This window comes from Schistocerca cancellata, chromosome 2 (genome assembly GCF_023864275.1).
Source record: "Schistocerca cancellata isolate TAMUIC-IGC-003103 chromosome 2, iqSchCanc2.1, whole genome shotgun sequence".
NCBI classification, from domain to species: domain Eukaryota; kingdom Metazoa; phylum Arthropoda; class Insecta; order Orthoptera; family Acrididae; genus Schistocerca; species Schistocerca cancellata.
Genome location: NC_064627.1, coordinates 112,645,594 through 112,662,154, shown reverse-complemented (window position 1 = coordinate 112,662,154; position 16,561 = coordinate 112,645,594). Strand labels below are relative to the sequence as shown.

The 16,561-nt window shown below is 42.5% G+C and overlaps 1 pseudogene; it reads right to left on the bottom strand.

The window, feature by feature from the left end:
* Positions 1–12,139: 12,139 nt before the first annotated feature.
* LOC126163675 (5S ribosomal RNA) lies at positions 12,140–12,257 on the bottom strand (annotated as a pseudogene).
* Between the last annotated feature and the right edge of the window lie 4,304 nt (positions 12,258–16,561).

The following is a 16,561-nucleotide window of genomic DNA, read 5'->3' as shown; positions in this document are numbered from 1 at the left end:
ATTATAAGTATTTTGAGTATTTCTGAACCTGCTTAGGGTTATTAAAAATTGCAAAGAAATTGTTGCTATTTGTTTCCAAAATGCTTCCTCAAATTGAGGTACCATTTTATCCAATGTTACACATTTGAAGGAGACCAAATTTTTACCAAATATGCATGACACGATGGCTGAGGTACTAGATCTATTTCATTCCACCTATTATGTATATTACAAGGATAAATAAATATCACATCCTACATTTTATTTTTATAATTTTTTTCCTAAGAAAATGTGATTTTTCTAAAATTTAGTTGATTCTGCAACAATACTAAAGTCTACTACATAAGTATTGACTATCGAAAGTTATAAAAAAAAATTAGAGCAATGCTTCCTAAACTTCAGGAAATATTTGTACCTGAATTATATTAAAAAAAAAGCAACTTGCGGGAAATTGCGATTAAAGAGATGAGTCCAATTAAACTGCGCCTCGCCGACCGCGGTTCTAGGTGCTGCAGTCCGGAACCGCAAGACTGCTACGGTCGCAGCTTCGAATCCTGCCTCGGGCATGGATGTGTGTGATGTCCTTAGGTTAGTTAGATTTAAGTAGTTGTAACTTCTAGGGGACTGATGACCTAAGATGTTAAGTCCCATAGTACTCAGAGCAATTTGAACCATTTTTTTTTAAACTGTGCCTCAGAACATTTCTGAAGCATAGTCTTCATTCTGCAGCAGTTATTCATCTTCAAGCTTCCTCTTGGCATTCCTTTTAGAACTTCTTGCTTCTTTGGTAACTTGAAGAGTTAATGTTTCAGCTTCATGCACTCATTGTCTGTCACATGTAAACAGTTTATCTTCCATATTAGAGCCACATTTTATGCCTAAATTTCTCAGAACTTCCAACCTCCCTATCACTCCATCAGTGTAGCATATCACCAACGTTTAATGCATTAACGTTAAGAATGCAGCATTGTACGAAAGTGAACGATGGGCAATGAGAAAACCGGAACAGATGAGAATCGAAGCGTTCAAAATTTGGTACAACAGAAGAATGTTGAAAATTTGGCAGACTGATATGATGAGAAACGAGGAAATTACCGATATAACCGACAAGGAAAGAAATAAACTGCTGGAAAATGAGCTGAGAATAACAATAATTCGTATACCCAGCAGAAGGAAATTTTATTGACACACACTTGAGTACGTATGCAACAACAATAACGCCGATAGAACCAATCGCATCTAAGTGCAGTCGATATGGCGTACGAAAAGTCAGCGCTAGTGCCTTATGAACACCCCCCCCCCCCTTCCGCCGCTTTGGCAACAATGCAGGCTCGAGTTCTCCCATGGAGACGATATTAGAGGCGGCTAATGCAGTCTTTCGGAAAGGCCTGCAATTCAGTTTCCACCTGATGCTTCAATTCGGCCAGATGACGTTTCATCCAGTCCCAAACAGGCTCAAGGGGAGATAGATCTGGGAATTCCTGTTGCCCAGGATATTTGAAGTACATTATAACTTTACCGTCTGCAATTAATTGAAACTGGCTTTATATTCTGTATCTGATAAACAGAGCATTATCTGATAAACAGAGCATTATTTATTGGAACTCTGGCGGTAACGTTCTGGGAAAACAGGACCCAATTTATATCTTTAGTTTTATCTAATTCTTAGAGAGATCTAAATGCAGTACAGACCTAGATGCAAGAAAAATATAACCATCAGAGAGATCTAATTGCTGTAGAGCTTTTGTACATTAGTCCATCGTATTTACAGCACTAACATCTTTGTCATTCAAAGCGATATTAATGATTACGCAGTTCACATACTGCTGCTTTTCACAGAGGACAAATTTGTCAGTAAATTAAATATTATTTTTATTGCACATACTTGATGCTGTCATTATACAGACATTCACCGCAATAAAAGGGGGAAAAACTCCGCCATTGCCGGTCCCAAGCCCGGGGCCTCATCTCGCAAGTGATGAGGAAAGGGGGGGGGGGGGGGAGCGAGGAGTAAAACCTCGTTAAAAAAAAACTGGGTCCATCTGGCTCCTGATGGTAGCACCCCGTAAGGGCCCTTGCCTAGGGTTACTAGGTGAAACCTAGTCAACGGTCTCTAAGATGGAAGAAGAACCTGACTCCCAACGGCAGAGAGAGAGAGGAAGAGCCTAGTGGAGTTAAACATGAATTAAAAATCAAATAAAAATCCAAAAGCGACTGTTCTAAAATTGGGCGGCATTTGGTTTGCGACTGTCTCCATGTAATGGGCGGCTGTGAATAATCCTCTGAGATTATCAACCTCGATTGTAAAAAGAGGTGGCTCCATAAGTCACCCTCAGAACTCAAAGAATTGTCACTCATGGAAAAGTGTGACATGAAACTAATTACCCCAGGTGGTCAATCCACCACACATAAGTGCGAAAGCAACATTCGGATTCTGGGCAGTTTTCAATGTCACGCAAAGACGAATCGGACCCTCTTCGAACCTCAAACATAATAAAATACAGGAAAGCAAACTACTTGGTAACTTTTAATGCAAATTCACTTTCGAAAGTGGGGGAAACTTAAGACTCTAACAGACACATTAGATGAACATATAATCATCATTACGGCTGTGTAGAAGACCAGGTTCATGGATGAGGACAGCCTTGAATCGGGAGAATTCAGAAACTTAAGGGGAAGAAGGGGACAGGAGTTATGAAAAATGTTCCCCACTTTGGGAAAGGTTTCCTAATTGACAAGAAAGTTTAGGCTCCATTATAAGCTTTAAGTCCGCCTCTGAAAGGTTATCCACACTCACGTTTAAGTCGGCCAACAAAGTATATACCGTTGTAAATGTTCACGCCCTTTTAAACATTGACAACAAAAAGAATGAGAAGAAGATGAAACTACTCTAGGAAAAACTAGATGAAACGATCCAAAAGATCCCCGAAAAACATAACGTCATCCTTCTATGGGATTTTAGCCCAAGTGGGGAGAGAGAAAAGATTCAGGCATATAGTAGGGAGATACCGGGCACTTAACAGGACGAACCAAAATGGTATCAGGCTTATCGAATTATGCCAGGCGCACAGTTTGATCCTGAAGTCAACTAGCTTTAGGAAATTGCCAAGAAAGCAGAAGACGTGTATTTCACCTAACCCTCTCCTGGGTGAACTCCATTTTGATCATGCTGCGATAAAGCGTAAATTTCATAAGGAAATCCAAAATGTTAGGGTTCTCATAGGAACAAACCTCGACTCTAACCACTACCTATCTAAAGTGAAACTGAAGATCATCACTTTCATAAAACCTTGCACGAAGGAGATATAATCCAGGGGAAATAAAGAAGAAAAAGGAGGAATGAGGCAAGTTAACCAGTGACCTAAAAGACCAGGGCAGGAAGAAGATGGAGAAGTGTCTTGTAACCAAGGTAGAGGAGCTTGGTCCTGTTACCTGGGTGAAGAAGCACAGGTGATGTAACGATGAGTGTGATAGACTATTTGATCTGAAAAAGAAGGCGTGGCACCTCTGGCAAACCAAAAAGGACGAGAGTGCCTGGCAGCATTTTGCGGAAACTAGAAAGATGTCCAAGGAGATCAAGAAAGTTAAGAAGGTGGAAGAAGACCAAGTGATCAAGAAGGTAAATGTGGACTTTGCTCAAAACAACAGGAGAAACTATTATCGGATCTTCACGGAGAAGCTAAATAGATATTACCGTCCAACTTTCCAAATTCAGGACAAAAAAAGGGAACATGGCCTATAGTAATAGGGGCAACTGTAAGATACAAACAGAATACTTCAAGGAAGTTCTAAACTGCGAGGAACCACACCAAAAGATGGCGTTCCATGGCGTACCGAAGTCATCCCCCAACGCAGACTCTAAATCTCCATCTGTAAGAGATATCCAGGCAATACCAAATCATATGGAAAATTTCAAGTCATGAGGAAAAAATCAGATAATAGCCGAACTGAAGTGTGCTAGCAAAAACGCAATTGTCATACTCCAGAAACTTTTTGAGAAGATATGGAAGATAGGAATCATTCCAGAGGAATGGGAAATGTTCCTGATACATCCTCTTCACAAAAATGGTCCGAAATCTGATCCCAACAACTATAGAAGTATTTCCCTGCTGGATGTGATCTACAAGATATTGTCCAGAGCTTTACTAGAAAGAGCAGAATATCATTTTAATTGCCAAATTGCGGAGTATCAAGCAGGGTTTAGAAAAGGAAGATCCTGCCCTGAACAGACCTTAACCTTCAGACACATTTAAGCATATCAGAAGCAGAGGCCGAAACCGTATGTAGTGTTGAGTGGTACTTAAGCAAATAAATTAGTGAAATCGAAGTGAAGTAGAAATTAGAATATAAATGAAAAACTTGGTTTAGTTTAGAGAGTTACATACTGGCATTCAGCGGGCAGAACAGCAGAACAGAAGAGACAATGACCGTGAAGTCAGCAAGTTCCACATAAGCGGGCGCAGTCGATTCAGCCGTCAGGGCATCGCCCGACCGGCTCACGTGTTCCTCAGTTGTCACATGTGAGCAAAGGCCCTCGCCTACATCCCAAGAGCCAATGACCGACGTTAAGAAGATTCTTCGAGAAGCTTTTCAACGTGACAGAAGAGGCAATGACCGGCTCACGTGTTTCTCAGTTGTCACATGTGAGCAAAGGCCCTCGCCTACATCCCAAGAGCCAATGACCGACGTTAAGAAGATTCTTCGAGTAGCTTTTTAACGTGACAGAAGAGGCAATGGCCGTGAAGTCGTTCACCTCCAGTGAACTGAAGTGAATAAATACGCGAGACGCGGTGGGCCCGACAGACGAAGACGGAGACGGAGACGAAGACGGATACGAGCGACGAAGAAGTGAAGAAGTGTAGCAGTTGTTTTAAGTCAGTTTCGGTGCTGAAGACCGTCATGCAAGAAGAGACTACATCATGCACAGACGCACCAAGTCCGCCGCTGTAATTTAATAGCAAGCAGCAGCCTCAGCGCCAGAAGACAGAAGTTAAAAGGTATTTGAAGTCTGATTTTACGCACCCGGGTGACTCGTGAGGACGGGAAGGAGACGGCCTCACATCAGCAGTCACCTGTGAGCTGGGATGAAGATCTGACAGCCGAAGACTGGCAAGCGGGAGTCCGTTGTTCGAGTCCGGGACACTGGCCTTCCCCCGCCGCGCCGCTCCGCTGGCCGACGCACAACACACGCGGCCGCTTAGAGAAGAGAAACACTGGGACGCCACATCCGAGGTATCACCATCCGATGCACGACTTCGCTCGCAATAATTAAACGGGCCACCTCGCGCTGCGCTTCTCCAGTCAGCTGGGCGAGACGGCGACACCAGATACACACCGCTACGCGTAATCAGACGCCGCTGCCGCCGCCGCCGCTGCCGCAGCAGAAGGCTTCGCAAACGACACAGCTTCCGCTCTCCGAACCAGAACGTCCAGTAAGATACAGTTGTACGAAACTTTCAATAAAAGTTATCTTATGTAAGAATGCTGTTTCATTCTACCTCATACCCGAGCCACGGAAGAACTCACCCTGCCCACATGTTGTTAAGAGAGAAAAGTTAATTTATTTAATATTTCACCCTGACAGTATGCTTTAGAATGCTCATCCTGACAATTGACAGCATCCAAAGAGAAAACCCAGTTACATTTAGTGACAGAAGCGCTACATTTAGTGTCACAACTGTTACAGTAGTGACTTTTGTAGACTTCCAAAAAGCTTACGACTCCGTAGACAGAGTGTCGTTGTTCATTATTTTGGAGGAGTTTAGCTTAGACGGGAAAGCTCTAAATATCATCAAGGCGACTTTCACGAATACGTCCTCTAAAGTCAGATCCTTGGGTAAACTATCGTAACCTTTTGAGATCAGAACAGTTGTCCGACAAGCGATGGTCTTTCACCCTTGCTGTTAAACTGTGCACTCGAAAAAGTTGTGAGGGAATGGGATGCAAGAACAAGAAGGGTAATATAACTTGGATCAAAAATAAAGGTATCACGATCAAGTGTTTGGCATTTGTTGACGACATGGCGCTGCTCGCGGAAACGTGAGAGGAAGCTAAAGAACAAATCGCCGAGTTACAAGAGCAGGCAGGGAAGATAGGACTTCAGATTTCTTACGGAAAACCAGAGACTATGACGAATATACAAGATACTCCTAAGAGAATTAAAGTAGGAGCTCAAAAATAGAGGCGGTTAGGAGTTTAAAGTATCTAGGGGAATGGATTGAATGGAACAGCCTTGAAGGGAAAACACTGGAAGCAAGAAGGACCAAAATGAAACTAGCTTTCCAGAAAATCAAAAACACATACAATAAGAAAGCCCTCCTCGGAACACTAAAATAAGGCATTATAACACAGTAATTAAGCCGAAAGTACTCCATGCAGCAAAGACACTAATCAATGGGAGGAAAGGGCAAATGGAAAAATTTGAAATCAAGGAGAGGTAAAATTTTGAGGAACATCATGGGTCCCAAATTCCAAAATGACAAACAAGCTTTCTATAGTAACGAAGTCCTTTATGCAAAATCGGAGAGACTCTCTGAAACCATGAGAGAAAGGAGGATTGATTTCTGCAGACACATACTCCGGATAAATCCCTCAGACTAACTAAACAAATGCTTGACTTCTTCTGCAAAAAAAAGGAGACTAAACTCAATTAAGGAAGTGGAAAAGGATTTGAGAAAACTCCAGATTAAAGAAATCATGTTAAAGAATGATACAGCCAAGACCGTGACCAAAGAGAAAACTACGAGCTCCCATGTTAATATCAACACCCGGAGGTTTCCGGGTGTTGATTCAGATATCAGAGGAGGAAAGAAAGAAGAGATCAAATAGAATGAAGAAGTACTGGGAGAAAAAGAGAGCACAAGCATCTAAGAAGTGATTGATCTGACGTACGCCAAATATGAGTAATTCGAAGTGAAAAAAAGGGGGGGGAAACCTATAAATACAGCTGAGACGCCAGAACACCTTGGGGAGCATAGTGTATGGCAACGTAAACGTGAGGATGTGCACTGCCTCGTTGGAAAAGCACATTTCCAGGATTCTGCACGAATGATACCGCGACGGACTGAATTAAGTTTTGTATTTGCGGTGCATTTTTCAATGTTTCCTCTATATTCTACAGAAGAGAACGACTGTTGTAAGATATAGTTCCCCACACCACGATGCCGGGTGTGTTGGCCCTGTGTGCCTCTGTCATATACACTCCAAACGTTGGCGCTCGTCTGCACAGCGCCGCACAAACATACAGTTGACACGTGCACCGAGTCAGAAGAGACTATCATTATTAAAAACAAGAAGTCCCCAATCATCCTTTCGTAAGCGCCTATCTCGACGCCACTGGAAGCGGGCTGTACGATAATGGGATGTGAGTGGAAGACTTCTTAATAACACGTAAGATAGCCGCCCCGCGTCGACAGGGATTTGCGAATAGTGCTCACTTATACCCCCGTAGCAACAGTGTCTCTAATTTGCAGTAAATTCGCGATGGTTGCCACTCAATACACAAAGATTTGGGGTACGGAAGTACTAAGGAACGATGAAATGCGCTTGAAGTTCTCTAAGACTATAGATAGAGAAAAAAGGAATAGCTCAGTAGGCAGTACAATTGAGGAGGACTGGACATCTCCAAACAGGGCAATCACGGAAGTTGGTAAGAAATATATAGACACAAAGAAGGTAACTGGGAAGAAACCATGGGTAACAGAAGAAATAATTCCATTGATTGATGAAAGAACCAAGTACAAAAATGTTCAGGGAAATTCAGGAACAGACAAATACGGGTCGCTGAGGATTGAAATAAGTAAGAAATGCAGGGAAGCTAAGACGAAATGGCAGCATGAAGAATGTGAAGAAATCGAAAAAGAAATGATTGTCGGAAGGACTGACTCAGCATAGAAGAATGTCAAAACAACCCTCGGTCAAATTAAAAACGAGGGTGGTAACATTAACAGTGCAAAGGCAACTTCACTGTTAAATGCATAGGAGTGAGCGGATAGGTGCAAAGAATACATTGAAGGCCTCTGTTAGCAGGAAGATTTGTCTGATGTAATAGAATGAGAAACAGGAGTCGATTTACAAGAGATAGGGGATCCACTGTTAGAATCAGAATTTGAAAGAGCTTTGGAGGGCTTAAGATTAATTAAGGTAGAAGTAGCAACAAAACGAATATTCACGTTGATGTGTAGTATGTATGAGTGTGACGACTTACAATCTGACTTTCCGAAAAATATCAGCCACACAATTCCGAACACTGCAAGAGCTGACAAGTGTGAGAATTATCACACAATCAGCTTAACCGCCCATGCATCCAAGTTGCTCACAAGAATAATACACAGAAGAATGGTACAGAAAACAGAGGATATGTTAGATGATGATCAGTTTGGGTTTAGGGACGGTAAAGGCGCCAAGGGAAGCAATTATGACATGTCAATTCATAATGGAAGCAAGAGTAAAGAAAAATTAAAACACGTAAATAGGATTTGTTGAAACCAAAAAGCGTTCAAGATGGTGCAAGACGTTCGAAATTCTGAGAAAAATAGGGGTAAGCTACAGGGAGAGACGGGTAATATACAATATGTACAAGAGCCAAGAAGGAATAATAAGTGGACGACGAAGGACGAAGTGCTCGGATTAAAAAGATGTAAGATAAGCATATAATCTTTCGTCCCTACCGTTCAATCTGTACATCGAAGAAGCAATGACGGAAACAAAAGGAAGTTCAAGAGTGGAATTAAAATTCGAGGTGGAAGAATGTCAATGATACGATTAGCTGATAATATGGCTATCCTGAGTGAAAGTGAAGAAGAATTTTACGATCTGCTGAACGGAATGAACAGTCTAATGAGTACAGACAATGGACTAGAGTAAATCGAAGAAAGACGAAGTTAATGAGAAGTAGTATAAATGAGAAAAGCGAAGAGCTTAACATCAGGACTGATGGTCAAGAAGTAGATGAGGTTAAAGAATTCTACTACCCAGGAAGCAAAATAGCCAATGAAGGATGGAGCAAGGACGACATAAAAAGCAGACTATCACTGGCGAAAAGGACTTTCCTGTCCAAGAGAAGTTTACTAGTATCAAACATAGGCTTTAATTTGGGGAATATATTTCTGAGAATGTACGTTTGGACCACACCATTGTATGTAGTGAATCACTGTGGGGAAAACCGGAACACAAGAGAATCAAAGCATTTGAGATGTTGTGCTACAGGTGAATGTTGAAAATTAGGTGGGCTAATAAGGTCAGGAATGAGGAGATACAGCACAGAATGGGAGAGGAAGGGAATACGTCGAATACAGTGACAAGTTGAAGGTATAGGATGAAAGGACGTCTGTTAAGACGTCAGGGAATGACTTCCATGGTACTAGAGGGAGTTGTAGAGGGCAACAATTGTAGAGGAAGGCAGAGATTGGCATACATCCATCAAATAGTTGAGGATGTATGTTGCAAGTGCTACCGTGAGATGCGGAGGTTTCCAAAGGAGAGGAATTCGTGGCGGTCCGCATCAAACCAATCAAAAGGCTAATGTCCAAAAATGATACGGCATTTCGTAAGATGCGACGTTCTTAGAGTGGATCTGGGTACCGGCGCTGTCCATATCCAGAGTGACGGCCACGTGCACCTTCTGCTGACCACTGGTGACAAGATGGATGCACTGTGGAGATCTCTCTCTCTCCAGGTGTGGCACAATTCTGCGGTATTGTCAGCCAGCCTCCGTAGGCCCACTACACGCCATTTCTCGAACTCCGTCAGCTGCACAAACAGTCCACGTTCACGTTGTCGTGGCGTTCTAACAGTACTGCAGACACAGGTGGAGATCTACATGCAACGGCACACTGGCTGCTACTGACTCTGCAGACGAACAACCGCAGCACATCTTGTAACATTCCACGGCTGACAGCGTGGTTCCTGGATTGTCCGTGGCACTTTGCGCTTGATGATCGCATTAACTGCTCTCTCATGCAAGCATGGTACGCCTCAGTTACTTGCGTCATGTTACTATGTTCCTCATTTTCGAGTAGTGTACATGAGAAACATTGACAAGAAGAAGGGGCAGGAGGATAGTACGTCTGTTACGACATAGACATCAGGGAGTAACTTCTATGATATAGACGGATGTGTGGAGGGTAAACACTGTAGGGCAAGACATAATTTGGAATATATCGAACAAATAATGGAGGACACTGGGTGTAAGTGCTACTTTGAGATGAAGAAGTTGGAACATGCGAGAATCATGACTGGGGTCATCATGAAAATCTGTCGAGGCAGTTGTGCCAAGTGACAAGAGGACAGTCTGTTAAGAAAGACATCAGGGAGAAACCTCTATGGGATAGGCGGAGCTGTAGAGGGTAAAAACCGTAGGGGAAGGCTGAAATGGGAATACATTGAACAAATAATGTAGGACACTGGGTATAAGTGCTGCTATGGGATGAAGAGGTTAGAACAATAGATAAGTAGTGAGTAGTCTCATCAAACCAGTCAGAGAACTATAGAGGTTCATAAAAGTTTGTCGAGACAATCATACTTAGCCGCATCGTCTGTGATCAATTTTTAAGGCTGCGAAATTGCATAAAGAACTGCCCGCAAAATTCTCTACGCTTACATTTTACTTATTAAGCATGATCTCTTTCGAAATACTCTCCTCCACACTTGCTACACCGCTCCCAACGCTGCGTCCACTTCCAGAAGAAGTCTTGATACGCATGTTGCTCGATCGCGGGAAGTGCCGTCTGCGAATTTTGTTTTTTCTCTTCTATCGTTGTAAACCTTCGTCGCCGGCCGCGGTGGTCTAGCGGTTCTAGGCGCTCAGTCCGGAGCCGCGCGACTGCTACGGTCGCAGGTTCGAATCCTGCCTCGGGCATGGATGTGTGTGATGTCCATAGGTTAGTTAGGTTTAAGTAGTTCTAAGTTCTAGGGGACTGATGACCATAGATGTTAAGTCCCATAGTGCTCAGAGCCCAACCTTCGTCCTTTCAAAGGGCTTTTCAACTTTGGAAGAAAAAGTCCGCAGGGAACAAATCTGCAGGCTACGGAGAATGAGGCAGTAGAATGATTACGTTTTTTGTTCTGTAGTCACACACCTACAGGGATGAATGTGCGGGTGCGTTATCGTGATGCGAGAGCTATGCACTGTCTCGCCACTGGTCTGATCGTTTCCTTCTCACAGGCGTCGCAACACGTTCCGATAGTACCATCGATTAACAGTTTGTCCATGTGGCACGAATTCATGATGGACTAATCCTTCTATATCAAAGAAAACTATCAGCACGGTTTTGACATTTGGCCTGACGAGCATTTTTTGTTCTTGAAGAACCTTTCCCGAACCACTGTGAAGACTTAACGTCATAACCATAGACCCACGCCTCATCGCCACTTATGATTCTCTTATGGAACATCTCGCAGTCATTTGCGCGACCCAAAAGCTTTACAGATTACGATGGTCTCCCTGGTCTTGACTTATGAGCTGTGGGATGATCTTGGAGGCAACACGATGTATTGCAAGATGCTGTGTCAGGATTTCATAACACGATCCAACTGAAAAGTTACATTCTTCTGCAATCTCTCGGAAAATCAGTCCTCGAGTGGTACACACAGTTTCGCTGATGTTTCTCACGTGAGCGTCCTCGGTAGACGTCGAAGGGCGTCCTGAACGAGCATCATATTTAACTTCCATGCGAACCATTTGTAACACCGTGTACGGCTTAGTCACTTACCAAAGTAGCCTTCCTACATCACTTGGTGTGTCTGTGTAAACGTTTCCTTCAGTTTCACGCAAAATTTAACGCAGGCACTAACTGTGCAATACATCGTTCTATTCAGTACAGCAGTGAATAATAACTAACAGACATCAACAATGCGGTTTTAGGCAGTTACGCTGGGGTATCAATTCGGTTCAACACACCATTGGCGCGAAATTGCGAAAGTTCCCGAATTTTTTTTACAGTCTTCTTAAATAGAAATACTGAATAGATAACAAAATTAATGATACATTTCTAAAAAAGAAAAAAAAAGCACTCCGTCTTCAGGCCACGAGAGGCCTACCGGGCCATAGACCGCCGTTTCATCCTCCCGGTCATTATGATGGTACTTTTGACCGAAGTCGCTACTATTCGGTCGAGTAGCTCCTCAATTGGCATAACGAGGCTGAGTGCACCCCGAAAAATGGCAACAGCGCATGGTGGCCTGGATGGTCACCCAGCCAAGTGCCGATCACGCTCGACAGTGCTTAACTTCGGTGATCTCACGGGAACCGGTGTATGCACTGCGGCAAGGCCGTTGCCCTAATACATTTCTAAACACAAGACAGTAAGGAAGATGATTATAACTCTATGAAACATTGTCATTTCCAGTCCAAACATACAAATAAAAAGTGTAGGTGGTTAGTAGGACGAAGATGAACAATGGAAATACAGTTCGACTTATGTTGACTTTTGAACTAAATATAATCACATGAGAAATGAAGATATCGAACACTAGCTAAATTCCCTACAATTAATTAAGGCTGTCAGTGAACTTTAGAGTACTAAATGAGTCCATGTAGCTATAAACGCTTTAGCAAATATAAAGCTCAACGAAATCTACCAGCCTATGATGCCACGATCATCAAAACACCTACAAGAGCTAAACCTAACAACGGTGTTGATTTGCATAAAATCGGTTTGGTTGTCAGATCGTATCACTATAAAACACTAACCAACTTAACCACTAATATTTCGACCATTTCTGCAGCGGTCCTCTTCAGTTACCCTGAGGATGGCTGCTGCTAAGGCGGAGAAAAGTGGTGGTATAGATGATTAAATATTTTCTGAGGAAGTGGCCTAGCAGCCAGTGTGAGTTTGTTTCAACGGACACCAGCCGTGGACGCTTACGAACTTAAATCCCGACTGGTATTACTTGCGCATTACTGAACAGTTGCAGCCCTCAAAAATCAGTTTAATATTGACAATGAATCATTAATACACTCAAGCTCATTTAACATTTATGTCTAAAGTAAGATGTGATGTTCATGTCTAACAAAGAACAGTTATATCAAGCGGTCCACCTCTGCCCTTTACGCAAGCAGTTATTCGAAATGGCGTTGCTTGATTGAATTTCCTGAATTGCTCGTGAGGGATATGGTGAAAAATTCTCTCCAAACGAATCTTCCGATCATCAAAATCGCGACCTGATTGGAGGGATCTGCCCGTAACAATCAAAACGTGCTCAGTTGGGCAGGAGATCTGGCTGAGGTAGCGTTTGACGAGCTCGAAGATAAGCAGCAGAAAGTCACGTCGTGTGCGGACGGGCATTATCTTACTGAAGTATAAACCCAGAATGGCATGCCACGAAGGCCATCAAGACGGGGCGTAGAATATCGTCGACGTCCCGCAGTGGTGTAAAGTTGCTGCGGATGACACCAGAAAGATCCTGCTATGTTTTCTCTTAAATATGAAATTCATTTTTCTGAATATTTCTTTTTTCTATTGTAGTGTACATAAGGGGTGTTTCAGCATATTTGAATCAAACGCATGGGTGATCAATCATATCGTGGGGAACAGGTTATGATACAGAAAAAATGTGTGCTGATGCTTCCCGGCGACGCTAAGTGTCCTTTTACTGAATTTTCTGTACCCTGTCTTGATGATGTTTTACTGAACTGGGAGAGTATACTAACCAGGTGTGCTGAATCTGCATGCTCCATATCCCTAGTAAATTATTATTAGTGTCTTTCAGTGGCGAAAAGTATTTTGTAACCGGACCAGGAACTTTTAATTTGGAATGGATGAATGGATGATAGGCAATGGACACGCATGCTTTAGAATACCTTCGACCTGCCGCCTTTCAGGGACAGGAAGGCTCAGTGAACACTTAGTGTCTACCGGAAGTTGTCCGCTATGACGAGATGTATTAACTGGTAGACGTCTGTAGCAAAGACTTCGAAGCACCCGGTGGCCAGAAACACTCTGAAAATCCTGTAAGGGTGTTGCAGAGTAGATTGTACTGAGAAGTAGCTTAAGAAGAAAATGCGATACTTTGCACCGTTTCCGAGTAAATTAGCTTTTAACTAGGCCGATCAGGCCGTTGAGCGCACAAATTCTAGCAGCCTGCCAGACATAATTAGTGTCAACTGATCTCATTAAGCGGATGAAAGCGCACAAGACTGCTCAGCATTCGTCTCGGTTTCGATACTTATTACCGTTTCACATACATTTTTTGTAATGGTCTCTAATTCCGATTTAGGAGACCAAATAAAGAATACGTTTGGAGCAACCGTCTGTGGCGGACCTCATCGGCTAACTTCTGCGCCAGTTAACTCCGCAACGGCGTAAACTATCGAATTTTCTTCTTAACAATTACTTCTCAGCCCAAGTTACCCTGCAACACCCTTACAGGCTTTTTTGACTTTCCCGTATACACACACGCACGCACGCACGCACACACGCACGCACACATACACGCACACACCTATACACACAGTGAAACCTCCCCTTTGAAAAATTAATGAATTTCTGAGCTGATAAACGTCTTACATTATTTGATTTTCAAACACCTGAGCAGAGCTGAACGTACTCACACATTTCTCTCTTTACTTATTCTGATCAACACTAAACTGACACAATATTTTTAGCGCAACGCAATCTGACTTTCAATAATCTCTACAAAATAATGGCCCTGACTAACGATAACCTATACCTTTCATGAATCACTTACCTCACAAATATCTTCGTTAGTCGAAGTACTGCAATACAGCGAGTGCCAATACTGCCAGCTAAATAAAAGACTAACTACTGAAGGCACTAACTTATGATAGGCATACTTAGCAAATGAAAGATTTTGATAGAGAACAAACAATGTATTTACTTTAATAGTTTTCAAAAGTCATCAGTTCATGACATCCAGTCTCACAATTTTTTCTCTGATGGACACACGTCCAGATCGTCCGCTCTCAAAACTCCGCCATCTCTCTCCTCTCTCCCCACATCCACCCAATGCTGGCGGCTCACCTCCAACTGCGCAACGCTACGCGCTGTTAACAGCCAACTGCCCAACAATACAATAACAAATTCCAACAATGCAAACTAGCCATAGACTGCACACAGCACAGCCAGTGATTTTCATATAGAGCGCTACGTGGCGTTACCAATATAAAAACCTAAACAGCCTACTTACAACACATACAAGCACACGCACACACACTACTACTAGCAGTCGTGGTAATTGGCTGAAAAGTACCACGATTCTGTATTGAAAGTAAAAGAAAAAAATAGATAAACATCTCAAAAATTGTAACCTGTTATCCACTCATTGTAGTGTACAGATGCACTTAAAATGTGATATTTGTGTCGCCACCATACACAAATTTTCAAATGTGTGTGAACTGTGAAGAGACCAAACTGCTGGGGTCTTCGGTTCCTAGACTTACGCACTACTTAAACTAACTAAAGCTAACAACAGCACACACCCATGCCAGAGGAAGGTCTCGAACCTTCGGCGGCAGGGGCCAAGCGATTCGTCACATGGCGTCTCTAACCGCGCGGCCACCCCGCGCGTCACCACCTCCATATACAATACGTTAATGATGAAATAGGTACATATAAGGAAAATGGTAAACCTATTATCCAAGAGCATAAGCGATATATCAATTACAAAGCTGTACCTTCGAAAGAATGCTGCGGGGCAGGTACCACTGAGGCAGTATGTCTAACAAAGGAAGGAGTAGTGCGCCAGAGGCTGGTAGTGTCTGTCGCGATGGTCCGGAGTGGGCATTCGCTTGGTGTTTAGTATTCAGTGTAACCGTTCCAGTGTTGTGTATTGCTGATTTATGGAAGAAGTAAGATTTGAAGTAAATTTAAGTAAGAAAATGCTACAAACGTTATTATGAAATTTTGATGAAGAATCTTTGTACGTATTGTTACACAGATCAACAATAAGATAATGCATATTCATGTTTTTATGCGCTTTTTCTGTAGAACGAATTTAAATGAGACCAGCTCTGTGTGTAAACTGAAGTTTTTTATTCTACTTTTTTGTGCAAATGATTTGTTTGCGTAATTGAAATTTTTATGATACGCCTTAATAGTTGGAGGTCAGTTTCACAATACAGTAAGATTTTGAAGTACGATATTACAGTCATTCTCCTTAGTCATGTTTTGCCTCCCAGTTCCAAGTCGTTTTTATTAAAAAAAATTCTAAATGTGTCTCAGTCAAATATCTTGCATTTTGGCTTTTGCAACTGTAGTTGGTTTAGTAGTGCTGAGAGCAGAACAACGCGTTATCCAAGGAGACACCAATGCGAGGTAAGGAATTTATTTCACACAGTTTTAGGATTTTCGCACAGGGACAACTTTTATACTTACTCAGATTTACACGGCCGTACTAAGATCGAGTAGATTTGAACGTACTTACCTCTAATATGTCACTATGGTGAACAGGTTTTAATCAGTTTGGGTTTCCTGGTTTTTCTTTCTTGCTAGTAGACAGATCGTTTAAACAGTGTCAGGTAAATAACAGATTCACGTAATCAGATACGCAGTCAGCACACCGCTTGATGTAACTGTTCTTTGTTAGACATGAACATCACATGTTACTTTAGACGTAAATGTTA